The sequence below is a fragment of the Pseudophryne corroboree genome, chromosome 12 (assembly GCF_028390025.1).
Source record: "Pseudophryne corroboree isolate aPseCor3 chromosome 12, aPseCor3.hap2, whole genome shotgun sequence".
Taxonomy (NCBI): domain Eukaryota; kingdom Metazoa; phylum Chordata; class Amphibia; order Anura; family Myobatrachidae; genus Pseudophryne; species Pseudophryne corroboree.
In genome coordinates, this window is record NC_086455.1 from 104,787,048 (window position 1) to 104,800,930 (window position 13,883).

At 51.1% G+C, this 13,883-nt stretch overlaps 1 long non-coding RNA gene across 1 annotated transcript in view; it reads right to left on the reverse strand.

The window, feature by feature from the left end:
- LOC134980852 (uncharacterized) overlaps nucleotides 1-9,815 on the reverse strand; it is a 367,657-nt gene extending 357,842 nt beyond the window's left edge. The window contains exons 1-2 of the long non-coding RNA XR_010190481.1: nucleotides 9,376-9,815; nucleotides 7,196-7,296 (exon numbers count right to left, since the gene is read on the reverse strand). This is a non-coding gene — a long non-coding RNA (uncharacterized LOC134980852). The remainder of the gene's footprint in view (nucleotides 1-7,195; nucleotides 7,297-9,375) is intronic.
- Between the last annotated feature and the right edge of the window lie 4,068 nt (nucleotides 9,816-13,883).

The window sequence follows — 13,883 nt, forward strand, 5'->3', positions numbered from 1 at the left end:
TTGGGTCGGGGTTCTTCTTCGTGGGTAAAAAGGACGGTTCGTTGCGACCCTGCATCGACTTCAGGGAATTGAACCGTATCACGATTAAAAACTCATACCCACTGCCTCTCATTTCGGTCTTGTTTGACCAGCTTCGTACTGCCACCATTTTTTCTAAGATTGACCTACGCGGTGCGTACAATCTAATCCGAATAAGAGAGGGGGATGAATAGAAGACTGCCTTTAATACCCACTCAGGGCATTATGAATATTTGGTGATGCCTTTTGGGCTCTGTAATGCCCCGGCAGTCTTCAAGGACTTCATGAACGATGTGCTCAGGGAATATTTGGATAGATTCTTAGTTGTATACTTAGATGACATCCTAATCTTCTCCCATTCCCTGGAGGAACATCGGAAGCATGTACGCTTAGTCCTCCAGAAACTCAGAGACCACCGGCTTGGGGCGAAGCTGGAGAAGTGCGAATTTGAAGTTCAGCAAATCGCATTTCTAGGATATATTATCTCCCCAGAAGGTTTCCAAATGGAGGGTTCCAAGGTACAGGCAGTCCTGGATTGGGTGCAGCCCACTAGTTTGAAGGCGCTTCAGCGTTTTCTGGGCTTTGCAAATTTTTATAGACGATTTATCGCTGGATTTTCGTCTATAGTGGCGCCCTTGGTGGCACTCACTAAGAAAGGGGCGGATGTTGCTCACTGGTCTTGTGAGGCCAAAGTGGCTTTTGCCCGTCTCAAAAGGGCATTTGTCTCGGCCAAGGTGCTGCGACACCCAGATCCAGAGCGTCCTATTGTGGTGGCGGTGGATGCCTCTGAGATGGGTATTGGGGCAGTGCTCTCTCAGATGGGGGTGTCTGATAATCGCCTTCATCCCTGTGCTTACTTTTCCCGTAAATTTTCGCCTGCCGAGATGAATTATGACGTGGGTAACCGGGAATTGTTGGCTATTAAGGATGCACTCGAGGAGTGGAGACACTGGCTTGAGGGGGCTAAGTTTGTGGTCTCAATTCTCACCGACCATAAGAATTTGGCATATTTAGAGTCAGCGAAGCGCCTCAATGCCAGGCAGGCACGATGGGCTTTGTTTTTTGCTCGCTTTAATTTTTTGATAACATATCGCCCTGGGTCAAAAAACATCAAGGCTGATGCGCTCTCGCTGAGTTTTGCTCCAATCCAGGAGACCACCGAGGAGCCATTGCCCATTGTGTCCCCATCATGTATTAAAGTGGGCATTACCCAGGACCTCTTGTCATTAGTCCTTAGAGCACAGGAGCAGGCTCCTCCAGACCTTCCGGTAGGTCTTTTGTTTGTGCCTCCTAGGTTAAGACAGCGAGTGTTCCTGGAATTCCATGCCAAGAAGTCGGCAGGTCACCCGGGTATTTCCAGAACTCGGGAGTTGCTATCTAGGGCGGTGTGGTGGCCCTCGGTGGCTAGGGATGTGGATCAGTGGGTTCGGGCATGTGACATCTGTGCCCGAAATAAGACTCCTAGAGGGGTTCCTGTTGGCCCATTACATCCACTCTCTATTCCATCTAAGCCATGGACCCACATTTCAATGGATTTTGTGGTGGACTTGCCCAAATCCTCGGGGATGACAGCCATCTGGGTTGTCGTTGACAGGTTTGCGAAGATGGCGCACTTCGTTCCATTGGTTGGGCTGCCATCGCCTGTCTGAATTATTTATGCTGCATGTTGTGCGCCTCCACGGGTTGCCACTTGATGTGGTCTCTGACCGCGGATCCCAGTTTGTGGCCAAATTCTGGAGGGCATTTTGTTCCGATCTCCAGATTTCTGTCAGCTTGTCGTCAGGCTACCATCCGCAGTCTAATGGGCAGACTGAAAGGGTGAACCAGTCCTTGGAGCAGTTCCTCAGGTGTTATGTCTCCAAGTGTCAGACTGACTGGGTTGCTCATCTGTCCATGGCGGAGTTTGCCTATACCAACGCGGCTCACTCTGCTACAGGGATCTCTCCCTTCCTTTGTGTGTATGGGCATCATCCTAAGGCCAATTCTTTTGACCCCCTGGACTCCACGCCTGGTGGTTCCTCTGTGGTTTCGGTCCTTAGAGGTATTTGGAGGAAAGTGAAGAAAGCCCTTGTGTCTGTGTCATTAGTGACCAAAAGGGTTTTTGATAAGCGGAAAAGACCCTGCAGCTTCAAATTAGGAGACTTCGTCTGGTTGTCTACCAAGAATTTGAAGTTGAGACAGCCATCTCATAAGTTAGGCCCCCGGTTCATCGGTCCTTATAAGATCACCAGGGTTATCAATCCGGTGGCATTTCAGTTAGATCTACCCCGTTCTTTGGGTATCAATAAAACATTTCATTGTTCCCTTTTAAAACGGGCGATTAGTAATCCTTCTTCCAGTGGAAGACCTTCCCCTCTTCTGATACGTGGCCAGAGGGAGTTTGTTGTTGAAAGGATTCTTGACTCCAAGATGGTTCGGGGTCGGCTGTCATTTTTGGTGCACTGGAAGGGGTATGGCCCAGAGGAGCGGTCGTGGGTGCGCAGTTGTGATCTTCATGCCCCCAGACTGTTACGCTCTTTCTTCTCGCAGTTCCCCGATAAACCCGGTGGTAGGGGTTCTTTGACCCCTCGTGAGAGGGGGGGTACTGTTAGGGTCTCCTGCTCTGTGCTGCCACATCGTCATGGCAACCGGGAGACAAGTGCTAGCGGAGTAACCTGAGTGTAGCTTATACTCCGGTTCGGGTCTTTTGCTGTGCAGTGGTTACAGGCTCTGTGCACGGCAGGGGATCCGGTGCTGGTTTTTGTGCTCACAGTCTGTGAGGTCTGAGTGGGGCGTGGACAGTACCTGCTATATAAACCCTCTTCTCAGGTTAGGCAGATGCTGCTGAATCTTTGTTGGTTAGTCAGTTCCTGAAAGCTAGCTAGTACTGTGTAAACTTTGTATTTGTTTGTTGCTTACTGCAAATAGGCCTTGGGATTTGGTATTACACTCTGCCAATCCAGACCTAGCAGTTAGACTGGAGTCAGTCGTTTAACCTGCTGGGGTTCTTTTGTTACTCTGTGAACCTAGCAAGTTTGCGGCTGTATTCTCAGACTTGCCTGCCAAAATCCTTTCTCACTGTGCAAGGTGTTCAGGTGTCAGTTTAGTGGCAGTAAACTGAACCAGTGCACTGCAAGTGAGGACTAGGATTGTGGAGACTCTCCTTGTGTCTATTATTCCATCTCTGACCAAGGAGTTTACTGCCACACCCGTTGGTAACCCTTTAGGGTTTTGCTGTTGCCCTTAGCAACAGCATTTCGGGTTCTCTACGTATTAAATCACAACATCTCGCTTTCCATCTGAGCATTCCTAATACTAGGGAGACACCCAGTTTCTTAGCCTTTGGGCTTCTCTGTTCACTTTGTGTTTATTTTGTTACCCTATCACCTTCTGTGTATGTAATGTCATATTCCCCAGTTTGTCTGTGAATTCATTTGTTTTGCATCCCTCTCCGTTCAGACACCAGTACATTCCTGCTGGCACTGGTGTGCATAACAGGTAGCCAAGGATTTTATATGAAAAAAATAATTTCTCTTCTGGTTCTGATTCCTTATCCAGTATGTTGAGTATATCCTTAATGGAATATGGGGCTAATTCAACAAGGAACGCAAAACTGCAAAAATCGCAGAAATATGTAAACTCTGAGACAAAAAATACAAACTCTGAGACAAAAAATACAACTTCTGAGACGTAGCAAAAACTGCGTATGCACTACCAAAAGTAGGCATGTAGTGAGCGTACTAAAGGGCTGTACTCTCAAAAACTACGAGCAGGGGCATGTTGTGGGCGTAGGCAGATTTTAGATAGGCGGGGCATACGCATTTTTTGCAACTGAATGCACATTTATGGTGTGCAGTTTCTGAGTGACTACAGGTCTACCTTAAAATCTGCACAAGATGACCTCAGTTGTAGAACGTTCGACATATACTGCAATCATTGCTTTATTCCACCCAGCTGAAGCAGCTCACACTGCTGACCACAATTCAGTTTATTCAGCTGCATTTAAAATTAACATGTAAGGGACCATTAAACTATTTAACACATGTATTACTCTAAAATATATGTTAGTAGCAACCTAAGAATTCTTTAAGTTAATAACAATGCAGGTTTGTCAAGAAAACACTTGTTTTACTACAAACATGTACAATAACATTTACAAGCAAGTTTGGGTTTTTTTTTGTTTGGTTAATGGCTTTTTGTTTAAAAAAAAAAGTTTTTTTTTCTGATTTAAAGCAACAAACAATTATTATCTTCAAAAATCATACTCACATACATGTGTAAGGTTTTTTGTTTTTTTTTACCCTTGGCAAAGAAACATATGTTCAATAACATCACCACAATAATTGTGATTTTGTGGACATTTTAATTATGCACCACTTTTTTAAAATATATTTTCACACTAAACAATAACATAAGGAATGTTAATAATAACAAAGAAACATTAATATGTCATGTATGTAAACTTTCAACATAAAAAAAAACGATTTTTGTTCCTTTTTCCGCCAGCGTTTTTGGATTCACCAGCGGAAGTAGCTCGTCTTGTTGTTCGATGCATCCTGTCAGTAGACATGGTTGGCTCAATGTTATGTGTGGCTGATGTTAAATTGTGACATCATAAACCTTTACGCAAAAAATGCGACTAACTGTAAGTTTTTTTGCAAAAAATGCGGAATTTTAAATTTCATCGCAAAATTTGTTAATTTGACAAGTCCACCTTTTTTTTGTAACATTACAGTAGTGTTGCAGATTTTCCGTTTGGGCGTGCTTTCGCAATTTTGCGATTGGTCGCAGTTTTTGCTAGTTTGTACTTTTTACGATCCTTACTGAATTAGCCCCTATAGCAGGGACTCAACACCCGGGGACAGAGCATTGTCATCTTCCATGTCAATTTCCCCCTCATCCAGCTCAGATTGGAGAATCTGTGGAAGTGTGCGTTTATGCGAGACCAACAGAGGGGGCTGAGGAGCCTGTCTGAGGCCAGCAGTCTTAATAAATATATTATCTACTGACTGTTTCGGGGACTGTAGTTCTAGTCTAGTTGAGGACTACTCTGCATCTATTTTATGAATCATGTTTTTGACAGATTGTAACCATTCTGGTTCCTGCATACTACTACTACCCTGAGACGGTATGGAACATTGGGGGTCATTCCGAGTTGTTCGCTCGTTATTTTTTTCTCGCAACGGAGCGATTAGTCGCTAATGCGCATGCGCAATGTCCGCAGTGTGACTGCGCCAAGTAAATTTGCTATGCAGTTAGGTATTTTACTCACGGCATTACAAGGTTTTTTCTTCGTTCTGGTGATCGTAATGTGATTGACAGGAAGTGGGTGTTTCTGGGCGGAAACTGGCAATTTTATGGGTGTGTGCGAAAAAACGCTGCAGTTTCTGGGAAAAACGCGGGAGTGGCTGGAGAAACGGGGGAGTGTCTGGGCAAACGCTGGGTGTGTTTGTGACGTCAAACCAGGAACGAAACTGACTGAACTGATCGCAGTTGCTGAGTAAGTGTGGAGCTACTCAGAAACTGCTAAGAAGTGTCTATTCGCAATTTTGCTAATCTTTCGTTCGCAATTTTGATAAGCTAAGATTCACTCCCAGTAGGCGGCGGCTTAGCGTGTGCAAAGCTGCTAAAAGCAGCTTGCGAGCGAACAACTCGGAATGAGGGCCATTGATTACACATAAGAGACCTGTCTGGTGAGGGAGTAAACTTAGTACTACATGAAGGACACACTGCCTTTTTCCTAGACATGTTATTGCAGAAACACACAGAGTTCTGAGAAATACAATGCAGTAATAACACAACAGTGAGATAGCACACACACCCCAGACAGCCCCACTGGAGTGACACCGAGAGGAATTGGACCATTACACAATATCCAGACAAGCTGGAAATAATAAATATAAACAGTAGATGCAGCAGTGAATCACCGCTGATATGCTCCCCCTTCTCTATAACCCCCGGTATCAGTACCATTCAGTGGCGTGCGGTGAGCCCAGTGGCTGGTGAGGCACTGCAGACATAATGTCTGCTGTGTCCCGATGATGCCCGCCACCGCACCCAAGCCAATGCCTGCTACCACCGCTGTCCCTGGGTCAGTGGGAGACAAAGAAAGGCAGTGGGCGATTCCAGGGAGAAGCAGTGGGTGATGCTAGGGAGAGGGTGACAGGGAGAGGGTGTTGCCAGTGAGAGGGTGATAGCAGTGGGTGACGCCAGGGAAAGGATGACAGCAGTTTGTAACAGGGAGACGGTGACAGCAGTGGGTGATGCCAGGGAGAGGATGATGCCAGGGAGCTGGTGACAGCAAGAGGGTCACAGGGAGAGGGTTACAGCAGTCTGTGCCAGCTGTGGGTCACAGGGAGAGGGTGACAGGAAAAGGTTGATTACAGGGAGATGGTGACAGGAAGAGGGGGAGAGAGTGACTGCAGTTGGCGCCAGCTGTGGGTGACGGATAGAGGGTGATGCCAGGTAGAGGGTGACATCAGTCGGTGCCAGCTGTGGGCAACAAGGAGAGGTTGACAGGGAGAGGTTGATAGGGAGGGGTTGATGCCAGGTAGAGGGTGACAGTGAGAGGGTAGAGCAGTCTGTGCCAGCTGTGGGTAATGGAGAGAGGGTGACGACAGGGAGAGGGTGACAGCAGTCGGTGCCAGCTGTGGGTGATGGGAAGAGGGCGATGCCAGGGAGAGGGTGGCAGGGAGAGAGTGACAGCGGTCGGGGCCAGCTGTGGCTGACGGGGAGAGGGTGACAGCAGTCAGTGCCAGCTGTGGGCGATGTTGAGAGGGTGACGCCAGGGAGAGGGTGACAGTGAGAGGATACCAGCTGTGGGTGACAGCAGTCGGTGACAGTGAGAGGGTGACAGGAAGAGGGCGACGCTAGGGAGAGCACATTACTGTCCCACTCTACCAGCAGTATAGACTACAACATAAGGAGTACAGCCCTGAGCCTTGGGTCCCTCATAAAGCATGGGTGAGCTCAGCCCATTACAAACTAAATTACCCGCCACTCTCCCCCGCCGCAGCCCCTGCCGCACATAGGCGTGCGCAGCACATTTTATTAGGGGGTGCACCGTGGTAGAGCCGTGTCTAGTACCACCTACCTACTGGGCATGTCTAGCAACACCAATCGGGCGTTTCTAGCACCGCCTACTGGGTGTGTCTAGCACCGCCTATTGGCATTCTTTTCTATGAAATATTCACCTTACCTATATGGTGGTTTCTCATAACGGGGAACCTCTGAAGAAATGTATCCTTCCTGGGTAGACGGCGTCTTCAGTCGGTAATGATCACATGATCCGGAAGATGCCTGTTTGTGTAGGAATATAACCAATGTGATCATCATACAACAGAGGTTCAACCAGACTTGTGTCACCTCCTTCCCTCTGCAGCTATCAGCCATACCATTACCCCTTCACTGCATCTCTCAGCCACACCATCATCTCCGCCCTGCGTCATCTCTCAGCCACACCATCATCTCCGCCCTGCGTCGTCTCTCAGCCACACCATCATCTCCGCCCCGCTTCGTCTCTGAGCCACATCATCATCTCCCATCTGAATCTCTCGCAATACCCCTCACTTTGTCTCTCATTCTCCCCACTTCACTCTGTGCCTCTGAGCCTCCCGCCCTTCTGTCTGTGCCTCTCAGTCGCCTGCCCTTCATTGTCTCTCAGCCTCATCAGTGGAGTTGGTGGGCCCAGCAGGAGAAAACGGGCAGGTGGGTGGCTGTTCGCGTGGTGTGACGTCATCGGGTCACATCGCACAGTACATTGAGGCAGAGGAGTAGTGTGGAGCAGCAGGCTGGATGGGAGTAGTGGTGCATAACAGGGGGGCAGGATGGGAGTAGTGGTGTGGAGCAGGGGGTGCAGGATGGGAGTAGTGCGGAGCAGGGGGGTAAGATAGGAGGAACATTAGTGTGGGGCATAGGGCAGTATAGGAGGAGGAGTATTGCTGAGCAGGAGGAGTAGTGTGGAGCAATGGGGCAGGATAGGAGGAGGAGTAGTGCAGAGCAGGAGGAGTAGTGTGGAGCAATGGGGTAGGATAGGAGGAGGAGTAGTGCAGAGCAGGAGGAGTAGTGTGGAGCAATGGGGTAGGATAGGAGTAGTGCAGAGAAAGGGGCAGAATAGGAGGAATAGTAGTGTGGCTCAGGGAGATAAGATAGGAGAAGTGTGGGGCAAGGGGGCAGGATAGTAGGAGTAGTAGTGCAGAGCAGGGCAGCAGAATGAGAGTAGTGGTGCAGAGAAGAGGGGGTAGGATGGGAGCAGTGGTGCATAGCAGGGCGGTAGGATGGGAGTAGTGGTGCGGAGCAAGGGGGGCAGGATGGGAGTAGTGGTGCATAGCAGGTGGGTAGGATGGGAGTAGTGGTGCATAGCAGCGGGTAGGATGGGAGAAGTGGTGCATAGCAGGGGGGTAGGATGGCAGTAGTGGTGCGGAGAAAGATGGGCAGGATGGGAGTAGTGGTACATAGCAGGGGGGCAGGATGGGAGTAGTGGTGCATAGCAGAGGGGTAGGATGGGAGCAGTGGTGCATAGCAGGGGGGTAGGATGGGAGTAGTGGTGCTTAGCAGGGGGGGTAGGATGGCAGCAGTGGTGCATAGCAGGGGGCAGGATGGGAGCAGTGGTGCATAGCAGGGGGGTAGGATGGGAGTAGTGGTGCATAGCAGGGGGTATGATGGGAGTAGTGGTGCATAGCAGGGGGGTAGGATGAGAGTAGTGGTGCGGAGCAAGGGGGGCAGGATGGGAGTAGTGGTGCATAGCAGGGGGTAGGATGGGAGTAGTGGTGCATAGCAGGGGGGTAGGATGGCAGTAGTGGTGCGGAGCAAGGGGGGCAGGATGGGAGTAGTGGTACATAGCAGGGGGGCAGGATGGGAGTAGTGGTGCATAGCAGGGGGTAGGATGGGAGTAGTGGTGCATAGCAGGGGGGTAGGATGGGAGTAGTGGTGCATAGCAGGGGGGTAGGATGGGAGTAGTGGTGCATAGCAGGGGGCAGGATGGGAGTAGTGGTGCATAGCAGGGGGCAGGATGGGAGTAGTGGTGCATAGCAGGGGGGTAGGATGGGAGTAGTGGTGCATAGCAGGGGGGTAGGATGGGAGTAGTGGTGCATAGCAGGGTGGTAGGATGGGAGTAGTGGTGCATAGCAGGGGGGTAGGATGGGAGTAGTGGTGCATAGCAGGGGGGTAGGATGGGAGTAGTGGTGCATAGCAGGGGGTAGGATGGGAGTAGTGGTGCATAGCAGGGGGTAGGATGGGAGTAGTGGTGCATAGCAGGGGGTAGGATGGGAGCAGTGGTATGAGGCAGGATGGGAGTAATTGTACTGAGCTGAGGGGGGGGGGGCAGGATGGGAGCAGTGCTGGGAAGGAGTGGGCAAATGAGCATCAATGTCACCTCACCTGCAGCTCCCGGTCCCGGCCGCGATCTCTCCCTGCTATTTAAGAGTCATAGTCATACATAACTGTACATTTACATGTGCGGCCGCTGATTAGCTCTCTGCCCTCCCATCCCCCGGTAACGCAGTCCGGCCAGAGGCCAGAGGGGAGATAGGAGCCGCCACCACGATTATTCCCCCCGCGCGCGCACGGCGCCCTCACTCCCCGTCTGCCTAGTGAGAGGCTCCTCTGCTCCGGCTGCCTCACACCAGGCAGACAAGGAGTTCGTGCGCCGTGCAGGGGGGGATTGCCGAGTGGAAAGGGTATCACAGTGGCGGGCGGCGGGCGGCTCCTGTCTCTCTGCCTCTGGCTGGACTGCATTACCGGGGGACGGGAGGGCAGGGAGCTAAAAGGCGGCCGCACATGAAGATGTAAGTAAAATACATGCAGTGTCTCGTCGTCGTCCCCTCCATCCCCGCGACTGGCCAATTACATTAGTGTTAGTGACAGGGGCGTGCTTTCATTTAGCCTGAAAGCACGCCCCCTGTCACAGAGGCACTTATACTAGTGCCGCTTCTGCTGATTTTTTTAATGGGCTTTCTCTGCCCAAAGCTTAGCCCCGCCCCCCGCTTCCGGCCATTTAACATTGATAGCGGGAGGCACTGACAGCAGTGACTCCGAAACATATTACAGGCAGTTTTTTAGTAACTTAAAAAGATTAAAATAAAGTAAAGGCTAAAGCAGATAGTTATGACACAGAATATGTGTCATAAATATCTTCTTTACATTATTTTAATCAGTAATGACAGGGGAGGCACTGCCTCCCCTGCCTCCCCTGACTGCACGTCCCTGGATTGGTGTTCAGCAGGGTCTGTGGAGGCAGGGCCGGCTCCAGGCATACTAGCACCCTGAGCGAGAAAATGTAAAAGCGCCCCCCAACCCCTATGCGCGCGCCGAAGGCGCGCGCGCTTCGGGAAAAGTGGGCGTGGCCTCCTGGGAAAGTGGGTGTGGCCTCGTACCTTCATATTATTAAACTATAAATAAATATATTTTTTCACACCCCCTCTATGCACACAATTAGCAGCCTTATGCAGAACAGCCACAGTAGTGTTCCTTACACACAATGTCTCCAGTGTAGTGCCAGCTACACATGACATGCCCCGCAGCAGTGCCAGCAACACATGACATGCCCCGCAGCAGTGCCAGCTACACATGACATGCCCCGCAGCAGTGCCAGCTACACACAATAGACCCCCAGCAGTGCCAGCTACACATGATAGTGTTCACGTTTTAGGGCAGGGTGCTGATCACAAGGAGGGCACATTTTTAAGTAAGGAGGGCAAAATGATGTACATACTGTAATGCTTGGTGCTCCTCCACCCACATGCTGAAGCAGGGACAGTGCGCGCCGAAGGCGCGCAGCAAAAATTTAGGGGCGTTGCTTCGTGGGGAAGGTGCATGACCACAGAATAGTGGCAATTCGCATTACACCACATAGTAGTGCAGCTAATACACTTTGCACCAGGTAGAACCTCCTATACACTTTGCGCCAGGCAGAGCACGTTAGACACTTTGCGCCAGGCAGAGCACGATAGACACTTTGCGCCAGGCAGCGCACGATAGACACTTTGCGCCGGGCAGCGCACGATAGACACATTGCCTAGCCACAGACGCCTAGTAGATACACTACATGGTATGCCCCCCAGCAGTGCCAGCTACACGTGACATGCCCGCCAGCAGTGCCAGCTACACGTGACATACCCCCCAGCAGTGCCAGCTACACGTGACATGCCCCCCAGCAGTGCCAGATACATAAATGGCCACACAGTGCAGATATGCCCCCAGTGCCAGATACATAAATGCCCCCACAATGCCAGATACATAAATGACCACACAATGCCAGATGCATCAATGACCCCACAGTGCCAGATACATAAGTGCCAGATACATAAATGCCCCCAGTGCCACAAAACATAAATGCCCCCACAGTGCCAGATAAATAAATGCCCGCCGTGCCACAAAACATAAAAGCCCCCACAGTGCAGATATGCCCCCACAGTGCCAGATACATAAATGCCCCCAGTGCCAGAAACATAAATGCCCCCACAGTGCCAGAAACATAAATGCCCCCACAGTGCAGATATGCCCCCACAGTGCCAGAAACATAATGCCCCCACAGTGCCAGAAACATAATGCCCCCACAGTGCAGATATGCCCCCACAGTACCAGAAAAATAATGCCCCCACAGTGCAGATATGCCCCCACAGTGCCAGAAAAATAATGCCCCCACAGTGCCAGAAAAATAATGCCCCCACAGTGCAGATATGCCCCCACAGTGCCAGAAAAATAATGCCCCCACAGTGCAGATATGCCCCCACAGTGCCAGAAAAATAATGCCCCCACAGTGCAGATATGCCCCCACAGTGCCAGAAAAATAATGCCCCCACAGTGCAGATATGCCCCCACAGTGCCAGAAAAATAATGCCCCCACAGTGCCAGAAAAATAATGCCCCCACAGTGCCAGACAAATAATGCCCCCACAGTGCAGATATGCCCCCACAGTGCCAGAAAAATAATGCCCCCACAGTGCCAGAAAAATAATGCCCCCACAGTGCCAGACAAATAATGCCCCCACAGTGCCAGAAACATAAACGGCCCCACACAGTGCCAGACAGATTTTAACTTACCTGTCACTGACACTGCGGTGCTGCTGGGAGCCGGGAATACTGCTGTGGGCGCGGGCGGGCCGCGGACGGAGGATCGAAACTGTCTGCACGCTATGCACGCTGCGCGGCGCCGGCGTCCAACGTCAGACGCCGGCGCCGCACAGCGCGCTGCATAGCGCGCACACAAGCAGCCGGGAATGGGACAAACAGAGGCTGGCTCCAGGCAGGAATATGGCGGCCGCAGCGTGCGGCGCCCTGTAAGAGTGGCGCCCCGCGCGGCCGCTCTAGTCGAACATGCCTGGAGCCGGCCCTGGTGTAATGTAATGTGCTACTGTGTGTAATATGGGGGGTAATGTAATATGCTACTGTGTGTAATATGGGGGGGGTGTAATGTAATGTGCTACTGGGTATAATATGGGGGGGTGATGTAATGTGCTACTGTGTGTAATATGGGGGGGTGTAATGTAATGTGCTACTAGGTGTAATATGGGGGGTATAATGTAATGTGCTACTGGGTGTAATATGGGGGGATAAAATGTAATTTGCTAATGTGTGTAATAATGGGGGGGTGTAATGTAATGTGTTACTGTGTGTATTATGGGGGGGGGGGCTGTGTCAGATGTAATGTGCTACTGTGTGTAATATGGGGGGGGGCTGTGTATAATGTAATGTACTGTGTTACTGTGTGTAATATGGGGGCTGTGTCAAATGTAATGTGCCACTGTGTGTACTATGGGGAGATTGTGTAAAATGTAATGTAATGTTCTATTGGCTGTAATATGTGAGAGGTGGGTGTATGCTGTGCATAATACAGGGGCAGATGTATTAACCTGGAGAAGGCATAAGGAAGTGATAAACCAGTGATATGTGCAAGGTGATAAAGGCACCAGCCAATCAGATCCTAACTGTTAAGCCCAGTACTCACGGGCCGATCAAGGAGAGATGCGTGCTGAGCGAACCGCTCAGCACACATCTCTCCTGCCGCTCAGCACAGCGCGATCTGTGCTGAGCGTGCGGGGGGAGACGGGGGGGGGCGCTCACTTCACCCAGCGGGTGAAGTGAGCGACCCGCTAGATTGGCCTGCATGCAGGCCAATCTAGCAGCGGCGATAGCGATGTGCGGGGCCGCGCATCGCTATCGCCGAGGGGGCTACACACGGAGCGATCCTGCCGATATTCTAAGCAATCTAGTCAGATTGCTTAGAATATCGCTCCGTGAGTACCCCCCTTAAATTTACATATTGGAGCTGATTGGCTGGTGCCTTTATCACCTTGCACATATCACTGGTTTATCACTTCCTTATGCCTTCACCAGGTTAATACATCTGCCTCACAGTGTAATATGTGGAAGGGGGCAGCGGCGTAACTAGGGCCCTGCAGCCACTGCGATCGCTTGGAGGCGCAGGGCTGCGGGGGCGCCGCCTCCACCACTGATTGTTTTGGGAAGGACACGGAGGGCACAGTGCGCGCCTCTCCTGTGTGTCCATCCTGGGTTTCCGGTGGCAGCGGCTTGTCTGTTAAATGAAGTGCTGGTTCGTGAGCTCTGATTGGCTCGTGAACCGGCACTTCATTTGACAGACACGCTGCTGGAGACACAGGAGAGGCGTGCACTGTGCTCTCCGGCTCCTTCCGAAAACGCACAGCAGCGGGGGAGCCTCGGGGAGGGGGGTGTACCTGGAACTGGGGGGGGATATTTGACACTGGGGGTATATGTGTACCTGGCACTGGGGGGGCATATTTGGCACTGGGAGGTATATCTGTACCTGGCACTGGGGAGGGGCATGTTTGGCACTAGGGGGCATATTTGGCACTGGGGGGGCATGTTTGGCACTGGTAGTATATGTGTACCTGGCACTGGGTGGGCATG